The following is a 23,894-nucleotide window of genomic DNA, read 5'->3' on the forward strand; positions in this document are numbered from 1 at the left end:
AAAGTCTAGTGGGAAGTTCTGTGTTTGTGAAGTTAGTATTCATGGAAATACAATCTAAGTTTAAAACGAATTGTAATTAATTATATTAATGCAGGAAATCTCATTAGATGAGTTAACATCAATTTCTGGACAACAGATCATGATTTCCAGTGAAATCCTATGTATTTCTGCCTTAAATGTTGGTTTCTCTTCATTTTAATATTGGGCACTACGGATTATTTCTTGATATGAATAACTAATGACATTCAAAAAGCCACTGAATCAGTATATATTAGTATTAAATGTCTTCCTAGGCAGACTGGAAATTACAGTAGCTGTTTTTGTCCTACAGAGACCTAGAAAAGTTAGATGCATTCTGCTGTGTCTTAAACCTTGCAAAACATACACAGCAAACACATTTATTTTTACCAAGATTCAGCAAGTGCATACTGAACTATTCTGATTCCAAACAAGGCAAGGGGCTGGAATTTTCAAAGGGGCCTAAGGGAGGTAGGTACTCAAATCTCACTGAATTTCGATGGGATTTGGGTGCTTAACTCCCTTTTAGCTCTTAGGAAAATCGCACTCACAGTGACTTCTTCCTTCATGGTTAACTCTAGAGGAGGTCAGAAAATGCAGTTTCATTGAAATCAAAACATCTCACAAGAATGTGTCAATTCTGAAAAAATACTTTGATAGAAAAATATCAGTATGAATCATTTTGACTTTCTCATTTCATTTTGATAAAGCAAAATCCTTTTGATAAGGTAACAACATCTTGTTTCAACTCTTGTTTTGTTACATTTAGTTTTGATATTTATATTATTATATTAATCGTACTATTATATTATGCATCTATGTGGAATTTATTACCTGTATTATAGTTAATATTTCATTACAATGTTTCATCATTATCAAAATGAAAAATGTACCTCATCAAAAATAAATGTTTTGATGTTTCTGAATAGATTTTTTTTTCTTAATTTCTATTTCATGAGAAATTTTGACTGTTACAATTTGGAATGAAAACAAATTTTGAAATGTTGGGATTTCCCACAGAATGGAAATTCCTTTTTTCTGGTCAGCTCTTATTAATTCCTCTGTCATTTGAGGAGGAAAACCATACGGTTACCTTACAGTGCACAAAGTGCTTTTTTACTTCTTTGCAAATTGTTAATGGCATGTTCAGATCATGAAAACTCACCATATACTTCAATTTCCTGCCAGCATACTTTCTAATTCTCAGTTTAAAAATGATAATAAAAAAAGCAGAATGGCAAATGCTGACACTGAATTGAATATGAATTAAATGGGCAGAGAATTAAGCAACAGTTTTCACAGCAAAACAACAACAACAACAATAAACAATCTCCAAGATGCTTTTGTAAACGGAAATACTGTATGTTGTAACTGTTGATGGCTTCCTATAGTAGCTTTTCTGATGCAGAGCCCTCTCAATTTGCCTATGGCAGAGTTTTGTAGATTCTGAGCTATAAATTTCTGAAACCAAACAGTTATTTTAAATACTTTCTACCTAAGGACACTGTTACTCACAAATAATGGTCTTTCATGCTGCCAACAATCAGAGAAGATCCTACATTAGGCCTACACATGTGATCACTGTTCCATCAGGAACTAAACCAGTCTGAGAAAACTGAGCCCAACAGAGTATAGACATCATGCTAAACCTCTTTCCTTGAAAATTCAAAACTAATGAAAGGAAATACTTTGTTTTCCACACAACACACAACTAGACTGTGGCACTCATTGCCACAGGATATAATTGAGGTGAAGAACTCAGCAGGATTATAAGCAGGACTGGACACTGATATGGATAATAAGAATAACTAGTTATAATAATTAATGCTAACAATTTTTGGAAAAGAGATAAAACATCATGTTGCAGGGCTTAAGACAACCTTTAATTATCATGGGTTAAAATGAGACCTTCATGGCTGTGGCACATTATCCCTGTGGGATGCAGATGGGGGGTTCTTGCTCATCTGCTGAAGCAACTGGTGTTGCCACTGTCAGAGACAGAATGATGGATTAGATGGACCACAGGTCTGATCCAGTGTGGCAGTTCCTATGTTCTATGTCACTGCCTGTATTTACTGATGATTGACAATCTATTTTTTTTAAATGTCGTCTTGTTTTTAAAAATACCTTTGCAACTCCATTCTGTGCATTAGAGCTCCCAGAAAAAAAAACATCTGTGCATCAGACCAGGAAATCCTTCCTCTTTGAGTATAAATGGTATTATGCTTTTGGTGCAGCCTAAAATATCAGTTCAGACTATTGTAAATGGCCTTGAGTGCAAGAATCCTCTGGGATAACAGTGATGCTGAACTTTAAAAGGGAAGATTTTAAAACTGAGGTAAATGGTATAGACTGAAAAGCAAAGTACACAAACATTTTAAAAGCCAGAGTGGGTATGGTTTGTATGAGCCAAAAAATAAAGAGGTATTCTTGTCTAGATGAAGAAATAGATTAATTTATTAGATCTATTCAATAGGCAATTTAAAACAGTATAAATGTTGCCCCCTCAGATGGAAGAAAATTTCTCTGGATCATCTACTACACCCAGGAGTTGGGGTTTCTGGGGCCACCCAGTGCTGGGGGTCCCTGGGGTACTGAGGACGCACTGTCTGGTGTTTGGAGGGGACTGCCAGCACTGAGGATACCTGCCCTATGATGTGGGGGAGGCTGGTGGCTGCAAAGCCTATGGTCTTTGGTGGGGGAAGGGGAGGCGAGAGGGGTGGGGCCGGTCGGGGGCTAGCCTCCCTGAACCAGCAGGTCATCTGCCACCCATGGGCACGCCCCAGCCCTTGAACTCTAAAGATTGTCATCAGTGGCTCAGAGGGTCAGTAAGTTTGGACACCTCTGCTCTAGATTTTCCTTTCCTGCATTCATGTGCTGGGAGGGGTTATGGGCTTTCTGGCCTTAGCATCTATGAATTACCAATATATGCTTAGGGAACTGGCCTACTTACACGTGGTGATCTGTGGGGCTGCTTCAAAGCCCATAATACTGGTTGGCACATTCCTCTCACCCTGCCCTGGCAGGGCTAGGATCTCTCAGCACAGCTGGAGAACTCTTTTACACTTAGGCTGACACTTGTGCCCTGAAGGTCAGTGCATCTGATTCATTAAGCTCTGGCCTTGATATCAACACTTCTTGCACTCGAGCTCTGGCACTACGTGGGGGTTGCTTCTGTGAGCACATACAGTGGTTCAGTCTTCCTCGATGTGCAGACAATTCTATAGTGGTGGCAGGTTTTCCAAGCATATGGTTTCAAGCAAATGAATCACTTGTATGAATGTTCGTGAAAAAGGAATAAAATGGACACAAATATCATCAAAAGCAAATTCATGGTTTTGCTGCCTACATGAATGACTTCAGGCTGCCATTTAAGGAACACTGAGCCCATCGGTGCACCTCTCAAAATGCTATTGCCAAAAGGGGTTGCTGGTTCCTGACAGATGTACTTCCTCCCCAGTAGGAGAAAAATTAACGGAGACTGGTATCTCAACACAAGTTCCCCACACTACAACACAGAGCACATTTAGTCACTGGGCCTGCCAGCATAGCTCCTTTTTGAAGAAATCTGCTCTGTTTTTGTAAACTAATTAGCTTGCCGCAAAGAAAAATGTAGTCTGATGAGCAGAAAATGTCCAGAACGTGAGCACCATTAAACTGAGAAATAGTCTTGCAAGGGAAGTGATAGAGGTCTCATCACCTGAACGTTCAAAACTAGACTTACTCAAGGCCCATCTCAGTTTTGTTCCTCCTCAAATATAGTCTTGTCTACTATCATATTGCCCCACCTTTATGTCAATGATGCCAACCTTGAATTGCCATTTGTCCACTTCCCCACAAATGTTTATGCACTTTCTTCTGTGCTGCCCCTTCTTACTGGAGCACCCTCTCTGAACTTATCCATAAGAGTCTTCTCCTTCAGATCCCACACCAAGTCCCACTTCTGTGGTGATGCCCAAAAGAATTCAGCCAACTAATGATGGCCAGGTTGACCAGCAATCAGAGATAAATATTCTTTATTTACATTAAAATTATGAAACTGTAAAAAAACTTGATTTGTACCAATCAAGTTATGCAATAGGTCAGGGATGGCCAATCTTACTGACCCTCTAAGCCGCATACGACAATCTTCAGAAGTTCAAGAGCCGGGTGCACCTGCCGGGGCTCAGGGCTTCAGCCCCTTATGAGGTGCCTGATGGGATTTGGGGCTTCAGCCCAGCTTCTGAGCCCTGACAGGTGCGCCCTTTGGGATTGAAATCCCGAGACGCCCCCCCTTCCCCTGCGCTGGGCAGAAGTCCCTACCCCACCACTCCACTGCAAGGCAGACGTCCCGAGCTTCCCCCCACCATTCCCAGTCTGGTAGGTGGAGAATGGGGGAGTGAGGGGGACTCCGCAAGCCACACTTTAATGGTAAAAGAGCCGCATGTGTCTCACGAGCCACAGTTTGGCCACCTCTGCAATAGGTGAACAGTGTTACTGTTTGGTCTCCTTATTACCCTTCTCCTCAGTCTCCATTTTCCTCTTATTTGTTTCACTCAAGTGTTGTCTAATTTCAAGTTAGTTTATATGCTCTTTGAGTCAGAGACCACATCTTCCTTTGTGTTCATGTAGCACAACAGGGGCAGCTTCTGATTGGGATCATTGGGTGCTATCACAATACAAATAATTACAGCATAGAAATATAAACTGTTTAATTCTCTACTAGCCCCATCTGGATGGATTATATGACCAACAAGGTCTAACTTCTATCACAGTCCAAATTAATAATTGTGTAAGCAGAGTCAGGATGAGCTCTACCCTGACATCTGGTGATGATTTGTGGTGAGTTGTGGAAAAGAACTTCAGGAGCTGATCTTGTTTGCATAGACACACCCTATGCAAACGCCTAGCTTGAGTCCACGGCAGCCCAAATGGTCACTTTGACTGTTGTGGGATCCCCAGTTTCTCTGTTATTGGGGCAGGAAGAATAAAGTGTTGTTACCCTGATTATGTGAATCAAGGGCAGTAGAACTGTACTTGGCATTTTATGATGGAGGAACTCGCCATCAACTAAGTAGCACTCGCTAGACAAGGGACATGGGTTCCAAAACCCAGTGAATTGAGAGGCTGGGGATAGGTGTTTGTACCTGATGGTATGGGCCCCCTTTGAGGGCCTGAAACACCAATTCCCTTCCTTCCTCTATCTCTCTGCCTTTCCTCCCCTTCCACTGTGGAATATCAGAGCTAATCTTGATTCTATTAGGATTCTAGTTACAGGCTGCTGAGCTGAATTCACCTTGGGCCAATGGTGCACTAGCACTGGGGCTCCCCCTACTACAAGCTGAATTCACTGAGTGCTGTGTTAAGTAGTGAGGGGGCCTGAAGATATATGACTGAGCAGCTGGCGGAGCAGCGTAGTTGGGGGGACAGCTGGTGGAGCAGCGCAGCTGGCGGAGTGGCGCAGTTGGTGGGATGGCTGGAGTGGCTCATGGGATGGCTGGTGGAGTGGCTGGCAGAGCAGCTCATGGTGAACCCCACAGAGAGGTGGGGCAGTTGGCCTTGGGGTTTGAAGTCTTCTCTTTATCTACAGCAGAGGCACAGCATGGGTAGCAGCAGTGCAGAGTTCTTCATAACTGCAATCAGCGGAGTCGCACAGGGTAGAATTTGGGCTGTGTATCTGAGTGAGATGGCTAGCCCCAAACCCATTTAATTTGTAGGTGTTGTGCTGAGACAGCTTTTGGCACTGGTAGGTTTCATCAGACTTAGGACCAGGACTGTAACCAACAACTTATTTCACATACGTCACAATAACTAATATTATGTATACTAGTATTGGTTCATTGTTGCCTTGTGCTTCCCCAGCTGTCTACATCCACCTGTTGTCTCTTGTCTTATACTTACACTGTAAGCTCTTTGGGGCAGGGACCATCTTTTTGTTTGGGGTTTGTACAGCACCTAGCACAATGGGGTCCTGGTCCATGACTGAGGCTTCTAGGTGCTGTCACAATACAAATGTTTAATAATAATTAATACCTTCCTTTGGTAACAACATTCCCATCATTACCAACCTGAGGTGGATTCATATTAGTTGCTCAGACCACTTCCACCTCATTCAGGATATTGCCAATGAGTTTCCCCATGCCAGATACTTCTTGGATTCTTCCTGCCCCGATTTGCAACATGACAAAAGGAACCAAATCAGTGTCTTTCTCCCCACAGCACACAATATTCCATCAACTCTCTGTTCTCCACCTAGTCTGGCCTGTAAAGATACAAGTCAGCTTCTCAATTGGTGTAAACTGCTGTAACACCATCAAAGTCAATGCTGATTTGCACCAGCTGAGGATCTGGAACATTAATCTTCTATTGTACAACTGACAATGGCTGTGAAAAGTACTAAGAGGAAACAGCTCTTAGAGGAAACACATGGAAGATCTGTTAGAAGACCTTTGAAATCAAGAAGATTTAAGAAACTAGGACAGTTCAATGCAACCAGCCAGTTAAGAATCATGAAGAGGGGTAACTAAACTTTCCACTCAAAGACACTAGTTTATATCACATGTACTGTGCATTTCTACACATCAGGAACTGAATTCTAGACATCTTTTGATCTCTGTTGTGCACATCCAGGCAATGCAACCCTGATGGTTAATCTCGCCTTCTGCTTCTTCTTCTTTTTTTTTTTTTTTTAATAAAACAGAATAATTTATCAAAGATAACCTTCTGACATTGGCTGTACCTATATTACTGTGCAGCACCACCTTCTGGCTGTTGGGCAAGTCTTAGTGGTTATTTTAATTTTTGAATAGAAATCTGCTTCCTAATTCCTCTGATCTTCAGAAATTTAAAATGAAAATATGATAATGATTTTTTATGTCTGCCTCTATTATTGCTGTCAATGTTTTTAATAACAGCTGGTTATTTTTTTAATACAATGGAAACATTCTCACACAGGCGGGTTGTGCATCTTTTTGCCTTTTTAAGACGCAATGTGTATGCTCATTTTTATGATCCATAATCACATGCTGGTCCTGGGAACCATGCCATGAGGGCCCACATATGTAAGTAGTGGCAGCTGAAAGTGCATAATTCATAAGGGAAACATCAACATCAGGAGAAAATAGCATAAATAGATGATCTACTTGACACATCTTATAATTTTTTCCAAGAGTTATTTCCTTTTAAACTACTGGTGTATGTGTGAGAATTTTTTGTTGTCGTTCATCTGTAGACTGGCAAGTAATATGGTGCTGTAGGTTTTCTGTTTTGTTTGCGCTGAAAGAAAGAACGTTCTTGTGTTTTTCACCCTGATTTAATTAGAATTGCTTTTTACAGTATGTGGTCTTTGTTCTTTCAGGTCTCTATTCCTCCACAGTTTTATTCAACCACAAAAAGGGCATCTGAAGCAACTTGGCCTCAAAATGGAATTACATAAGTGTTACAAATGCAGTATAGTTTAATCTGGTTTCTTAACCTTTGATTCAGTTTGGACAGGTCTCAGGGCACAACAGAAATGAGTTGGCCATTTCAATCAAGGTGTCATTTAGCTCAAATGTGGACAAGATTTTATAGTAAAAGTTAAATGGAGACACATTAAGCGTCTCCCAAATTTCAGATGGAGGGGAAAAAAACCCACAAAATAATTTTAGTATTCTGTGGTTATACTCAGTCTGGAGTACTCCCACTGCAGCAATATCACAAGAAACAAGATTCTCATGGTATTTCTACTGGAAATAATGTGAGAAAGAACATTCTCACGTTACTTCAAGTCAAAATGCCATAAAATGCACAATTGATAGCAAGCATTCACATAGCATGTTAAGGGGAGAGACCTCAAGAAAGCATTTTCTCATGACATTTCCTCTGGAAGTGGGTGGAGCCAGACAGCACCCCCCTCCTCCATTCTTGAATGTCTCAGGGGTGAACCCTGCAGTGATATCTAGAGAGGAAGGATTGCAGAGAAAAGAGACAGAAAATCTTAAGAGGGATCCCTCTGAGATGAGAACAGTTATAAGGGAGGATACTCCCCCACCATGAAGAAAGCATTAAAAGGAAGGTCAAAGATAAGGAGAATTCACAGTGCAGTGTAAATCAGGGATGGAATTATTTACAGATCAGTGAGTATTTTTAGTACAATACCCCTGATTAAAGTGTGTCTGTGGGGCAGGGTGGGGGGGCACGTTACTCAGGATTATTTTCAAAGGGTTCACACACACTCACCCCTTTCTTCTTCTCTATAATTTTGTGTATAGAATTAGCTCTTCTGTACAATGCCAGCGTGACAGCCCGAAAGAAACAGAGTGCTGGCTTTATCTAAAGAAAAGCAAGAGTGGCCTCCTTTCTGAGGCACTGCCCTAGGCTCAAAGAGACCCAGGTTCAACTCCTCTTCAAACTTCCTGTATGACCTTGGGCAAGATAATTGCTTTATTCCTCAGTTTCCTATTTATAAAAAGGGGACAATGATATTTCTCAATCTCCCTGGGTGTTGTGGGGATAAACTGATAAAAGACAGTGAAGTGCTAAGATAGCACAGTCATGGGGGATTAGGGTTGCCAATTTAGGTGGGACTTATTCCTGGAGGTTTCATCACATAACATAAACTTTAATTAAAGACTAATCTTTAATTCCTGGGGACTCCAGGACAATCCTGGACAGTTGGCAACCCAATGGTGGACTCAGAAGTACCTAGATGGGCAGTGCTGGCAGCTTCAATGAAATGCAAGCTACACCAGCCAGTAGAGGGGAGAAGATCGTTTAACACCGTGGACCCAGTCAGACTTCACCCTCTCTGCTGAGACTGCCTGTTGTATTGGCAAGAAAGTTTCCAAAAGAGGAAACCTCTCTTCCTGGTAAAACTCATTAAATAGAAATGAGAACCTGGACAGTGAAAGCAACTGAAAGTCTGGACCCTCTCCCCTCCAGAAGTTGAAGTAGAGCCCTCCCCGCCTGCCTTGTGAAGGTAACCTGTGTTTACCACTACAGCTGCTGGAACTCTTTAAACTGAATAACAAATTCATGATGAATTTAACCCTTAGTCAACTGGGTCCAGTTCTTGCTATTGGGTTAATGAGAAATTTTCTGTACTGAACTTGAAACTGTCACAGCCTGCTCTCAGCCTCTGGCTTTCAATTGTGCTGTGCCCATTTTAAAACTTAACTCTGCTTCCAAAATCTTCTTGTTCAGTTGGCATACCGACTCCTCCCTTGGTTTGGAAGGCAATCACTCCTCCCACTACAAGACATGTCCTCCCCTCCCCACCTCCATTCCCTGCACGGACATTTGTTTTATCCTTTCATGGCCCACATAGGACAAATAAAATTAAAAACTTGTGGATTATCCTTCTCCGTATAGTTCCTTATATTTTACATTATCTTACTGAATTTATCCAGTGCCTATATACCAGGGATTTTTAATGCTTGCTTTTCCAATTTTCCCTTGTATTTTTCTTGACTCTGTTTTTAATTTCACTTTCACCTGCAGTGTTTATGATCTGCTGCCTATGTAGTACTTAGAATCTTATCATTCAATACCTAGATATACTGCATATGTGAAGGGGACTAGAGCTGAGAAGTGGGAGATGGGATCTACTTCCAGCTTTGCCAGGGACTATTGATATATAACCGTGGGCAGATCTCCTAACTTATCTGAGCCTCAACTCTAGGTTCTCGGGTAGCATCATGAGGGGAATATAAATAGCTATATTGTTGAATATCTCCTACATCTATAAAATGGTAATACCAGTGTGCTTCCCTACCTCACAGGGGAGTTTGGCAATTTCAGTGTTTTCCTTACAGAGTGGCCGTGTAGACACTAGACTGGGATTCAGGAGAGTTGGGGTATATTCCTGGCTCTGTCGGGTAACCTTTGGCAAGTCACATCTTCTCCCAGAACTTCAGTTATCTGTAAAACTGGGCTTATGATCCTAACCCTTCTTGTTTAAAGCATTTTGAGATCTACTGATGAAAAATGCTATATAAGAGCTAAGTTGTATTATGGTAATTACTCTGGTCCATCTAATCCAGTATCCTGCCTCTGACAGTGGCCAGCATCAGGTACTTCGGTGGAAGGTGCAAAGGCTCTGCAGTAGGCAGATGTGGGATAATCTGTTCCTCAGGAAGGTGTCATTCTAACCCTTAGTAATTAAGGTTTGGCTCAAATCCAGAAGCATGAGAAGCATGTGTTGTGATGCTTAATTGATATGTGAAAAGCGGTTTGAGTGCTGGGATGGAAAGTGCAAAGACACACTGAGCTCAATTATGCCCTTGGATAGATTTGTACAACTTGCACTGGCTTCCTTGGGGTTTCACTTGGGGTGTTTATTGCTTTTCAGTGAAGAACAAGAAATTAAATTAAATTTATAATTCATGTAAATATATTTACTGTATATCCACAATTATTGCTCCTCACAGCTGCAATTCACAGCATTCGGTTTCATCAACAGCAGATGAATCTCTCTACTTGAGCTCTACTGAGAGGCATCATGCTAACACACAACACTTTTAAATACCATGAGCCTGGTTGTGCAGTCCTGGCTAAGCTGAGCAATTTGCAAGGGGTCCTACCAAAGACTACTTCCATGAGTAAATTGCTCACCAGTTTGAGTAAGGGTTTTACAGTTGTATGTATGCCCTTAGATTGCAAAGAATGGAAGAAATGAGATGTTTATGGTATCTGTATGTAAGAAGACTCTCTCTCAAATATGTGTATAATTAAGTCAGGCTCATTGTCATATAGGTATGGAAAACAGACTGCAGCTCCTGCCACATCCCAAGTACAGGTGCATCAAATGAGTTAGGAAAAAATCGGCTTGTGACAGGTTTTTCTCTTTGTGTCTGCCAGTGGCTGTATAGATTTTTTCTCTGAATCTCCAGGTTACAGAAGTGAAAATTTGAGTGTTGACATTAATGTTGAAACAAATCACCTTTATTAATGGAATGGAAAGATGTTTGTGATGATAAATACTATTTTATTTCTAGTATCCAGAGGCTCTGTCCAAGACCAGGGCCCCATTGTGCTAGGCACTGTACATACACATGGGAAGAGTTGGTCCCTGTCTTCTCAAACCTAAGGAGAGAAGGCAGTCCAACAAGACTTCGTTATTTTAGTGATGTGGAACACAAGCACAGACTTGATGTGATTTATTTACTCAAGGTTACATGGGAAGTCTGTAGTTAAGCTAGGAAGTGAACTCAGATCACCTGAATTACAAGCTAAGTCATTAGCCACATAGCCATCCCTCCTCTCTAGCCTGGATTCTTTTAAACTTTTGTGACTGAATAAAACTTTGAGCAGTGAGGAGAAGAGGCTTGAGAGAGTGTGTGTTTTTTCAATGGCTGCCTAGGGCGAAAACAACAGCAACAAAACTTCATAAACAGAAATACATATTCTCTTGGAAGTCGCTTGTGGCCTCTTTGATTTAGGAGGCTCATATGTTCAAGTAAAATCAAACCAATGGGAATCATTTCCCATCCTTCAAACTGGACAGAAGCCAAACTTTTGCTGAGGTTTGAGAGATTTATTTGAAGTTTTTTATTTTTTTTTTTAAATAAAATCTTCTTTCAATTCTGCGCTGTTTCTGGCTGGCACATGACGTGACAAACCCTGAGATGACAGACACAAAAAAAGGCTACTCCAGAAGGCTTTCCATCTGTGGTGTAGCAGGTGGTCATGTCACTAATTAGCAGTAGGTTGTCTGGACTGTGATCCTGCATGCTCTAACACATAAGCAAACCCTGCACCTTTGCAGAATCTCATTGGTTTCAGTGGGGCTCTGTGTAGATGTGAAGTTCTACCAGCATGGAGCAGCTTGAAGGACTGGGGTCTGAAGGAGTCTGAAAAGGGATCAAGTACCCGTAAAATATTTAAAAGGCTGAAATTTGACATATTTCTCATCTTGACACTAATCCCACAGCCTTTCAGTTAATTGAAAATATTGCTGCCAGAAATTCATATTCATCATTTTAACCAGGTATCTCCTCCACCCTCATCTCAAGACATTTCACTGACATTTCACTCTTATCTCAAGACATTTACTGGAGCAAGATACTGTGCAGACTGAAAACAGATACTGGGGGGCGGAGGGGGGAGAATTTACTAGGAGGGATTTGAGGATAGCAAATACTCACTGGCAGTTTCAGATATGAGATTCAATGAGAATGGCAAAGTTGTGCTGTTTATCAAGGAGAAGGGCATCAGAGAAGGAGGAGAAAACACCATTTGTACTGGAAAAAGTTAGCAAAGCCACAGGAATTTCACCAGAGATGTTCAGCAGTATCAACAGAATTTGGGGGTGAGCCAGTGTTCATCGGATGGCTGTTGATTTCGGTGGATGTATTTGCTATTCATAAGTATTCACTGAATAGTTCAGGTGAAAAGAGTTTTGATATGTGCATTGTCAATTAGAGCCTGATCCTATTAAGTGCAGAGTATCTTCAACTCTCATGGAAAGTAGCACATCACTAGATCAGGTCTTGTTTGATGTTTCTATTAATTTATGGTATGAGATTGGTCATCTAAATCATTCTTATAAAAACTGGAACAATTTCAGGATTTTCAAGCTTTTTCTCATTTTTTGATTTTTCTTCAATGAACCCCTCCCCCCAAATTATTGAACATTTTGGGAAATGTTGTCCAATAACAATAATGTAATGTGGTAAGAGCTAGAGGCAGCAATCTGGAATCAAGGCGTCATTACATACAGGCCCTGCCCCAAAGAGCTCACGGTAGTTTGGTCTCCAATTGAATGCTTCAGTTTTTGAAAATAGTAAAATGATGATCAAACTATAATGGGTAATACCAACATATTCATGAGAACAATACATTCATAAGAATAATCAGTAGAAAGAGATAGGAAAGCTATTTGAGATATATAAACATTTGTGAAAATTTTCTGCAGTATTTAATGAGCTATAATGTATACTGTGCAACCATCAAAAGGAAAAAGTCCATACCAGAAAAGATGACCATGAACTCAATCATGAATCCCTCAAGAAAAAGGAGGATCCACCCTTATGGACTTACCAGAACTGTTACCTACCTAGTCAAATACCCACCTAGCTAGGAATTATCGATCTGTTACCTAGCTACTTAACTAGTCATACCATACTATTTAATATTTGTATTCCAGTTCTTTGTGTTCTTATTATACAGGTAAAGAAACAGAATTTTTCAAAATCTTTCATTTTGTCATCCATGTTAACAATCTAACAAAGAATGTTTATGACATTCGTCATTAAAGGCCAGATTTCACTCTCAGCTGGTCCCATTGGCTTCAGTAGAACTACTTATAGGAGAAACATCTCACCAACATGAATAAAAGGTTCCTGAAAGACAAATTGTTATTCACGAATCATGACTTGACTGTTCTGGCATGATTAATATAAACTCATATTATTCAGCATCCTTAACTAAGGCTAAAAGAATTGACCCATCTCTGAGAGGATTTGGACTTGTTAGGTTTGCCTGTCAGATTTGCCTAAAAAAATAGTTCCCCCTCCCAACACGGTGCTTTATAATTGAGAGAAAGTTCAGATGCCAAGGTAAACATGTCACCATGGTTGTCCTCTTACTCAGAGCCTATATTGCATGAACGTTTTGCTTTATGTGCCAACAGGGCACCTGAATCAACTCAGAGTGCAACATAAAGAAGCCTAATAGAGAAAAGTTAGGAAAACCTGTTAAAGACCTAAGATCTTAAAGGCCTTGATTTCATCTGGATTGGCTATTTGAGGGGATGAGGTTGGCCAGAGGTGGCAAAAAAGCAGGATCCCTCCTGGCCCTCCTGACTTTCAATGACCGAAGGAGATCAGAAGGGAAATTTTGTGTTAATTTGTTTGTTTTTTGTTTGTGTGGCTTGGACAAAGGGGAGAAAATCCGGCTGTCTGGATGGTCCTGAAATTAGATTCTTGATGAGGCTGGCAAAAGTTTTCCTTTATTTATATCCCTTTGTGCATTTGGAGGGGCAAGGGGATTAGAGGTTAGAGCTCCTGACAGAGGAGAGGTGGGAACTCCATTTTGCTCTACTCTCTTACCTGGATGTTCCAGATCAGCTGGGTAAATTAGTGACTGATCTAAGGAATCTGGGTTTATGGAACACCCTTGCTGCCCTCTGTGCAGGCACCTAAAGATCTGCAGGATTTCCCACGGGATCTCAGAATGTTAGTGGTTTGAGAGAGCCTCCTCCAGTTTGGTGCCACAAATCCTCCCCCTTAGTATACTGATATGTCAAATTCTGCAAGTTGATAACTTCCTGTGTAATTCCAACTTTCTTGTAGGTGATGTTGCGGAAAACTGAAATGCCCCTAAGTCTCTAAGATTTTTGTCTATTTTTTATGCCTGGGTCTTCAGCATATTTCATCTTTCTTTCCTTGGTACACAAACTTTTTGAAAATTAAATGTCCTTGTGAGGATTTGAACCAGCAGAGTCAGCGTCTGGTGTCCTCCTCTGGTCTCTTTAAAAAGTAGGAATTAGGAATCACATAGACTTCGTGTTGTGCCCATTGTTTGTTATATATCCTTATGACATTAGTCTGAGACAAACTGGGCCAAGTTAAGCCCTGGTGTAAGCATCTGCATCATCATTGATTTAAGTACTGTTAGACTGACTTAGAGCAGAAGTAAATTTGGCCAGCTGTTAAATAGGTTGCAAATGGCAAGCAAGTAATTTAGTGCAAAGCCATTGTGATTGTGGTTACATGAGCAAATAACTGCTATAAATCACTGCACTCTACACAGTAAAAGACTTCAATCTAAAGTTTACTATGACACACTATTGCACCACAAAACAGCATAACCACTTTGATTATCCTGGTAGTTGAGTCAATGCCGCACATTTCATTCCCTCCTGCTGCTGGATAGTCTTTTCCCAGGAATGTAAATGTCACATGGTTATGTGTGACGATTTCCAAATGCCACACTTTGTGAGTGATTCGCTTCAACAGGAAAGGAATAAGACTGCAATTCATCCAAAATCTCAAAGAATGTTTACAAATATTTGTGAATTAAATCTCATCTTTCCCTCTTCTTTAAAAAGTAAGGGTAACACTTTTTATCTTTATTTCACATATGGAGAAACTGAGGCACAGTGGTTGAGTAACTTGCATAACGTTGCAAAGTGAGTCCGTGGCACAATTGGGCATAGACGTCAGGGACTGTAACTCCCATTAGATATGGCTTCTCATTTTACAGCTCTTGGGCATGCAAAAGCAAGGGACGCATTGGTGCACCCTATTTATTTGCAACTCAAATGGACCATGGATGGTGAGTTTGCCCCTTTCCATTGTAGTCTCTTTCCAAGAGATCAAATTGGGAATCTTAATGCTTTTCTCAAGGCCACACAACTTTACTTCTGACTCAAACTAACCCAAAACATAATATACCTTAACTGGTTGCAGAAGCTACTCTTTTATTTATTGACAGTTTATGTAGTTCAGAGATGGATTACTAATTTCACAGTCCCTTTAATCAGAGACACACATGCTCAAGGAAGACAGCTGTTTTGAAAGTCTCAGCTGGGGAAAATGCCCCCAGCACCTTTATTTGATGCAAACATACTTACTTGATTGTCTACACTCATATCCATCTGCCAGGATGGCACAGTGCCCATGCATGAGCTGGCCAAACCTTTTCCTTGGGCATTGGTATTGAGCAACAGAGGGTTTAGGCTGGCAGCCTGCATAACACTGCATATAAAATGTCTTTGGCTTCCCTTCTGAGCCAGCAATGGAACATTGGGAGTTTGGAAACAAATGCCTCCTTACAAGTGATCATACCTTTTAGGTACTGTTGTGCCTAAACAAGGAAGGAATACTTGAAACGTCAAAGAAAGACTCTGATACCACAACTGGCTGCCAACAAGGTGGGTTGAATTGCACAGAGTGAATGAAATGTTCATGAAGACTAAGGGGAATGCTGAACACCATGTGTCAGGGAAATGATGTCCACAGGCACTGTTTTTCCAGACAAACCCTAACTAGCCTGAGACCCAATGGGACAATCTACATTGTAGACAATGAGTCTATCGGAGCCTGAAGCACATGGTTCTCATTTTCTGAAAAATGGGCAGTCTACCAAAGGAGCTTAGCCTCGTTAGTCAACAGCTGTGTGGGGGTGTAAACACAGAGGACCAACACCTCAGGAAGCTTTAAACACATTCTGAAGGTAAAAACATTTGTCCCCACAATATCTATTATCATTATCTGTCTTTGCTAGGGATGGGTCAGCTAGATGGGATACAATAAGAAATGACCAAAACCAGCTCCTACAACTCAAATTGAACCCTTTCTGACACTCAGAAAGTTTGGCTAAATGGCTTAGTGTTGTTTTTGTCACTGCAGTTCCTGGTTCTGTCCAGAAAATACAAAGAACATGCAGCATTTCCAGCACAGTCCGAAGCAAAAAGTACTGGAAATCTCACCCAAAAGCCTGTTGTAACTAGCTTTCAAGACTGAAGCTGTAGACAATCGTTGGGATTGGGAGACCTGGATTCTATTCCTAGCTCTGCCAGTGCCCTGCTGAGTGACGGTGAACAAATCACCTCCCCGCTTTGTGTCCCACTTTCCCCATCTGTAAAGTGGGGATAATGATACTGACCTCTGCTGTAAAGCACTTTGAAATCTATAGATGACAAGAGCTAGGTGGTATTTGCCTGAACAAATAAATAAAGAAGTATTATTCCTTTTCTGGACATTCAAATAAGGATCCACTCTGCTGGATCATTAACAAACTGATCTAGCAAACATTCTGAGGCTCATCCATTACTTGCTTGGGTGTGATGGAGAGCACTGTGATACAGATTTTTTCCTGTCACGTATATTCAGAGTTTGAAGATCTAGGTTCTAGGTTTCCAAACCTTGCCACTGACTTCTCGTATAGCTTTGAGCATGTCTCTGCACCTCCCTTTCCGTATCAGGAAACTGTGGATAATAATACTAACTTAATGCCTAGTATGCACATTATTACTACGTGTAGTTCTGAATTTCATCACTTTCAATTTTTTTTTATAATCACAAGCTTTCAAATAAATGAATATTTATGTACACTCTTTACTCTGTCTCCACAACGTGTTTGTCTGGGAACATCATATAGCTCTGAGAGCCTTCTCTGATCTTGTAGCTTACCTTTTAGGCCCAGATACTGCATTTGGATCCAGGAAGGCAGATTCTTGTGCCCACTTGTTGACCATGCAAAGTCAATGGGGCCATGTGCAGGTGCAAGGTAATCCTCACTTGGATCCAACTGAAAGATTTGGCCTTAATTTGCTTTGTCTAATGTAAAGTAAAAAATAGCTATCTTAGTCATTCTGCATCCAATGTTGCAACTTAGTTATATGTTCCCTGTAGTTTGGGAATTTTCAGTTTGCACAATGACTAATACAGAGTCAAAATTAAAAAATGTTATTTTTCCAAATGTTATTGAAGTGTTCTGGTCTGTCCTGTTCTATTTTATACTATAGAAGTTCTTATATCTTATATCTTATATCACTCTCTCATAATATGTAAGTGTCTTCCAGCAGTGCATTAAGCAACATGACTAACCTCTCTCATGTGTGGTTGATTTTCTCTCTCTCTCTCATTCTCTCACTTGGAGGAAAATTGAGTGTGCCATGTAGAGTTTTGTTCTGAATGGGGTATTTTTTGTATTTGCTATTAAATATGTTGACCCTGTTTTGGGTATATGTTAATGAAGGCAGGTCAAAGTACAGGGCCTGAATATCATACAAGATGATCTGGATAACCTTGTAAACTGGAGTAATAGAAACAGGATGAAATTTAAGAGTGGAAAGTGCAAAGTCATGCATTTAGGGACTAACAAAAGAATTTTTGCTATAAGCTGGGAGCGTATCAATTAGAAGTGACAGAGGAGGAGAAAGACCTGGATTGTGTTGGTTGATCACATGATGACTATGAGCCACCAATGTTATGCGGCTGTGAAAAAGGCGAATGCAGTCCAAGGATGCATCAGACAAGGTATTTCCAGTACAGACAGGGAAGTGTTAGTGTTATGATTGCGCTCTATAAATACATCAGATGGATAAATACCAGGAAGGGAGAGGAGTTATTTAAGATAAGTGCCAATGTGGACACAAGAACTAGTTTAGGCTTGAAATTAGGAGAAGGTTTCTAAACATCTCAGGATTGAAGTTCTGGAACAGCCTTCCAAGGGGGAGCAGTGGGGGCAAAAATCCTAACTGGCTTCAAGACTGAGCTTGTTAAGTTTATGGAGGGAATGATATGATGAGACTGCCTACAATGGCATGTAGCCGATCTGCGAGTGCTAGCAGCAAATATCTCCAATGGCCGGTGATGGAACACTAGATGGGGAGGGCTCTGAGTTACTACAGATAATTTTTTTCCACGTGTCTGGCTGTTGGGTCTTGCCCGCATGCACAGAGTTTAACTGATTGCCATATTTGGGGTCAGGAAGGAATTTCCCCATGGGTCATACTGGGAGAGACCCAGGAGTTTTTCGCCTTTCTCTGCGGTATGGGGCTTGGGTCACTTCCAGGTTTAGACTAGTGTAAATGGTGGATTCTCTGTAACTTGAAGACTTTAAATCATGATTTGAGGACTTCAGGGTCTCAGCCAAAGGTTAGGGGTCTATTACAGGAGAGGGTGAGTGAGGTTCTATGGCCTGGAATATGCAGGAGGTCAGACTAAGTGAGAACAGGCATTTGCATGCCATTTTTGTAGCTGGCATTGCAAGGTATTTACGTGTCAGATATGCTAAACATTGGTATGCCCCTTAATGCGACCATTCCAGAGGACATGCTTCCATGCTGATGATGCTCGTTAAAAAAAAAGTGCATTAATTAAATTAGTGACTGAACTCCTTGGAGGAGAATTGTATGTCTCCTGCTCTGTGTTTTACTTGCATTCTGCCATATATTTCATGTTATTGCAGTCTCAGATGATGACCCAGCCTGTTGTTCGTTTTAAGAACATTTTCACTGCAGACTTGACAAAATGCAAAGAAGGTACTAATGTGAGATTTCTAAAGCTAGCTACAGCACTTGACCCAAGATTTAAGAATCTTCAGTGCCTTCCAGTATCTGATCGGGACAGGGTGTGGAGCATGCTTTCGGAAGTCTTAAAAGAGCAACAGTCTGATGCAGAAACTACAGAACCCGAATCACTGAAAAAAGAAAATCAGCTTTCTGCTGGTGGCATATGACTCAGATGATGAAAATGAACACGCATTGATTAACACTGCTTTCGATCGTTATTGAGCAGAACATATCATCAGCATGCACGTCCCTTGGAATGCTGGTTGAAGCATGAAGGGACATATGAATCTTTAATGCACCTGGCACATAAATATCTTGCAACGCTGGCTACAACAGTGCCATATGAACACCTGTTCTCACTTTCAGGTGACATTGTAAACAAGAAGTGGGCAACATTATCTCCTGCAAATGTAAACAAATTTGTTTGTCTGAGTGATTGGCCGAACAAGAAATAGGACTGAGTGGACTTTTAGGAGCTAAAGTTTTCCATTGTTTTATTTTTGAATGCAGTTATTTTTTGTACATAATTTTACATTTGTAAATTCAATGTTCATGATAAAGAGATTGCACTACAGTACTTGTATGAAGTGAATTGAAAAATACTAATTTATTTTTATAGTGCAAATATTCATAATAAAAATAAATATAAAGTGAGCGCTGTACACTTTGTTTTCTGTGTTGTAGTTGAAATCAATATATTTTTAAATGTGGAAAACATCCAAAAATATTTATATAATTATTATTCAATGATTGTTTAACAGCGCAATTAATCGCATAATTAATTGTGATTATTTTTTTAATTGCAATTAATTTTTTTAATTCCTTAACAGCCCTAGTCAGAACGGTAGACATCCTTACTCAAGATAAGAACTTAAGAATGGCCATACCAGGTCAGACCAGTGGTCCATCTAGCCTGATGTCCTGTCTTCCAACAGGAAAAATAAAATACGTCGACTTCAGCTACGGGAAGTTGCATATCTTACATCGACACCCCCTCCCCGACTGTAGACCAGCCCTGAAGGACTACCAGGGCCGCCCAGAGTATTCAGGGGGCCTGGGGCAAAGCTATTTTTGGGGTCCCTTCCATAAAAAAAAGTTGCAATACTACAGAATACTATATTCTCGAGGGGGCCCCTCTGAGGCCCAGGCCCTGGGGCAAATTGTCCCACTTGCCCCTGTCTCCCGCCCCCCCCAACAAGTGGCCCTGAGGACTACACTAAATGAAAGGTAGTGAAGAATCAGACCTAGAGGGTTTCACCAAAGGACTCCATAAGCACTGGCTTCTGCAACATATTTGGATGATTAAGGGAACTGCATGACTGAGCACCCACTTCTGTCTGGATGGAGACTCATAGAGAACCCATCTCCAGTAAACACTGGTGATAGTTAAATGTGTCTGAGGAATTCCTTTGTGTTCCAGAGCCCCTGGACAAAAGTGAGTTGGGAAGGAGTTAAAACAGAGGCCTACCATCAGCCCATATTCAGAGCTGAGAACGATGAAGGCTGAGTGACTTTTGATTGATTAATTTTCAGGAAACAAAAAGTTCTCATACCATTGTGACCATGGTGGGCTATTTCATTCACAATTGACTTTCCCTCTGGACTCCTTGTGAAAGCACCCAGCCCAGAGTCAATATTAGGATTGATACTGGGTCCTTGGATTGGAACCTTAGTGGCTTTTATTGCTCTGGGTATTTGATGGTGGTTAACAAAGCCATGGCCACTGAGTAATTGACACACTTTAGAAAATAAACACATTAAATTAAACTGCCCTCAGTAAAGAACATAAACAGCTGGACTCTAATGCTATCCTGATCCATTAAAAGGAAATTATCCCCTGCAGTTATCTATACACAAGTCAATGATTGACCAAGGTGAATCTGGCACTGTAGCTGAGAAGGGACTGGGATGCAGGAATCTAAGGTCTGTTCCTCACTCTGCTACAGACTTCCTGTGTAACCATGGGCAAGTTACTTACCATTGGTCTACACACAGTTTGAACACAGATTTTACCAGATCTGTTTTCAATTTAATTTAAATTGAGGGCTGTGTGTGTGTGTGTGTTAAACAATTGAAAGGAATATAGGGCACATTTAATCTGAAATAAGAGTCTCACACGATGGGTTTGCACCAATTTAACTACATTGGTTTAGGTGCAATTTGTCTGTGTGGACAAACCTTTAATCTTAATCTTTAATCTTTAGTTGGGATTAGTCCTGCTTTGAGCAGGGATTTGGACTAGATGACCTCCTGAGGTCTCTTCCAACCCTAATCTTCTATGATTCTATGATCTTTCTGTGCCTAAATTCATTATTTGTAAAATGGTAAAAGTAATACTTCTCTGTCTCAGAGCTGCTATGTGAATGAAATGCAGTAAAGTTCATGAGTAAAGTTCTTATAGTTCTAAGAGACCATATAAGTATCTAAACAGACTGTGTTCAGAAGGTCAGTAAGCAAAGTGTTTAATGATAATGTCTATAATTAATGCATACAAAGGGGATTGAGATCTTTAAATGAAAGACACTATTGAATGGCAAAGTGTTTATTATTAGTAACTACTATTGTGATTAAGGAAATATATAGTTGTGAGAAAAATGTTATTAACTATATTTTCAAGCTACTGTGATGATAATACAAACACACAAAGGGAAATAGAGATCAAAATAATTTTTTAAAAGTAGCCGACAGCACCCTTCTGAAAGAACAACTGCTCTTTACTGATATATGTGTGGGTGATGATGAAACCATACCTCACACAGGACTGTCATTGTATATTCATTCATTAGAGGTAATTATTTTTAATTTTTGTCCCTATTGACCTTCAGGCAGATGGTTAGCAGGAATACCATTTTTATCTGGTCACCAGATCTGGCCAGGCAGTTATCTGATGGGTTTGATCACTAAACTGGCAGCTGCATTACAGACCTGCTCTTTTCTTTTGTTGTCTCTGGGGACTGCAGATTGGATGCATTGAATGTGAACTTCTGCGAAACATGGGCCTTTTTGTCATTTTCACTTTGCTTTCTTTTTATGACCATCCGGTAAATGTCAGTACAGTTAAAAGCTAATCATGTCAGACTGCAACAAAAACAACTTTAGCTGCAAAATTAGTTTTAATTTATCTGGAGTCTAAGGAAGTAAATGATGCTGTAAAAATTCCCAAATATCAAGTTTATTCTAATAAGATAAGAAGGAAGATATTGATATCAAGAATGCTAATGTAGACAGCACATGTTTAAAGCTGGACTGGAAAGACGTATATATAATACTATGGTTCACAACAAACTGTAGTAAGTTATAGGCCAAATTTCAGAAGTGAGTACAAAAGTGCATAGGCATTTATTAATCATTTTATTTGCATGTGCACAAACTTGAATGCTTAATGAAACCCTGATTAATAGCTCCATACTTACACATATTTGAATCTGTATGCAAGCAAAAGTACATAGATATTTGTTCAGGCCCATTTGAATATCCAGCTGTATGTCCATTATGCCCTGATCCTGAAAAAGAGTTAAGATGTATTTAACTTTAAGCACACGAGAAATCCCATTGTGTTAAGTACCCCAAGTTAAGAACAGTGGGACTTCTTATTACTTAGCGCTTACTACCTGTGTATGCCTTTGCAAGATCAGTGCCTATTTCAGCCTGATCCTCTACTCCTTACTCTAGCAAAACTACCCACAGTTTAATGTGAGGTCATCCTGAGTAAGGACTGAAATATTCAGCCCTCCATCCACTGTCTATTTACTAGATATGAAAAGCAAAATGTTTGTTTTAAAGATACTGATTACCGTGTTAAACAGAGAACTATCAATGTCCCTTCAATAAGCTGTTGTTTAATGAAAAAGCTTTCCATTGATTGTGGCTAACAATTGTCCTCTGTCTATAATATGTCAGTAATACCAAGTCCAGAATTGCACTGCTATGGTAGCCTCGCGATAATAATGGAACAGGGATGCATATAAAAATCTCTTATTATACAATGAATCTCATTTGTTGCTAGCTGGGTGGCACAAGCTTAGAATTCAGCGGCAAGGTCTATAATCTCATTGACGACCTCCCCATATATTTGTGTTAAGGGCAGGTGCCTTACCCCCTCATAAAATCTATCTCTGGACTGTAATGGTATACATTTTTGGAGACATGTATTAAATAAAATTACCTAGAATTAAATGCCCTCAAGAATAGTAAGAACTGAATATTTTTCTTCTCCCACATTGGAGAATCTTTATTTCTGAATTGAGCTAACTGGTACATTGGCATTGGTTTGATTTATATATTGTGTTTTTCAAGCCATATGCAGGTGTGGGGGACAGCGTAAAGAGACCGTCTCCAACGTCATGCAGCATGTGTCTCTTTCCTTAAGTCCCTGCTTGAGCCCCATCCTGATCCAGATCTGGAAAGTGATGATGAGTCACCCTGACAGATTTACCCTTATCTTGAGTCAAATTCTGATCTTATTTCATTATTTCCTTGTGCTCCCCATATCTGTTTGTTATATCCATGTGTTGTCTCTTGTGTTTTATATTCATATTGTAAGTTCTTTGGGGGCAGAGACTTTTTGTTATATGTTTGTACAGCGCCTTGCACAGTGCAAGTCCTCATCTATGATCAGAGTCCCTAGATGTTACCTCAGTATAAATAATAGTAATAATTTTTATCCTCTCTGTTTATATTTTAATTAATTAGAACTGTTCTTTTTTGTAATTTCTGCTCCTTTTCTCCTCTCTGCCGCTTGCAAACCCAGTCATTTCTGAGCCTACAATATTTGAGTGAGTTCAAAAATAGGCAAAGAGAGTTCGTGCAACCCTACTAACAATTCAAAGAGTTGCATTGCAACAGCTGATATGATGGACAAAAAATAGATGGTAGGAAGCCATCTAGGGCTTCT

This window comes from Malaclemys terrapin, chromosome 3 (assembly GCF_027887155.1).
Source record: "Malaclemys terrapin pileata isolate rMalTer1 chromosome 3, rMalTer1.hap1, whole genome shotgun sequence".
NCBI classification, from domain to species: domain Eukaryota; kingdom Metazoa; phylum Chordata; order Testudines; family Emydidae; genus Malaclemys; species Malaclemys terrapin.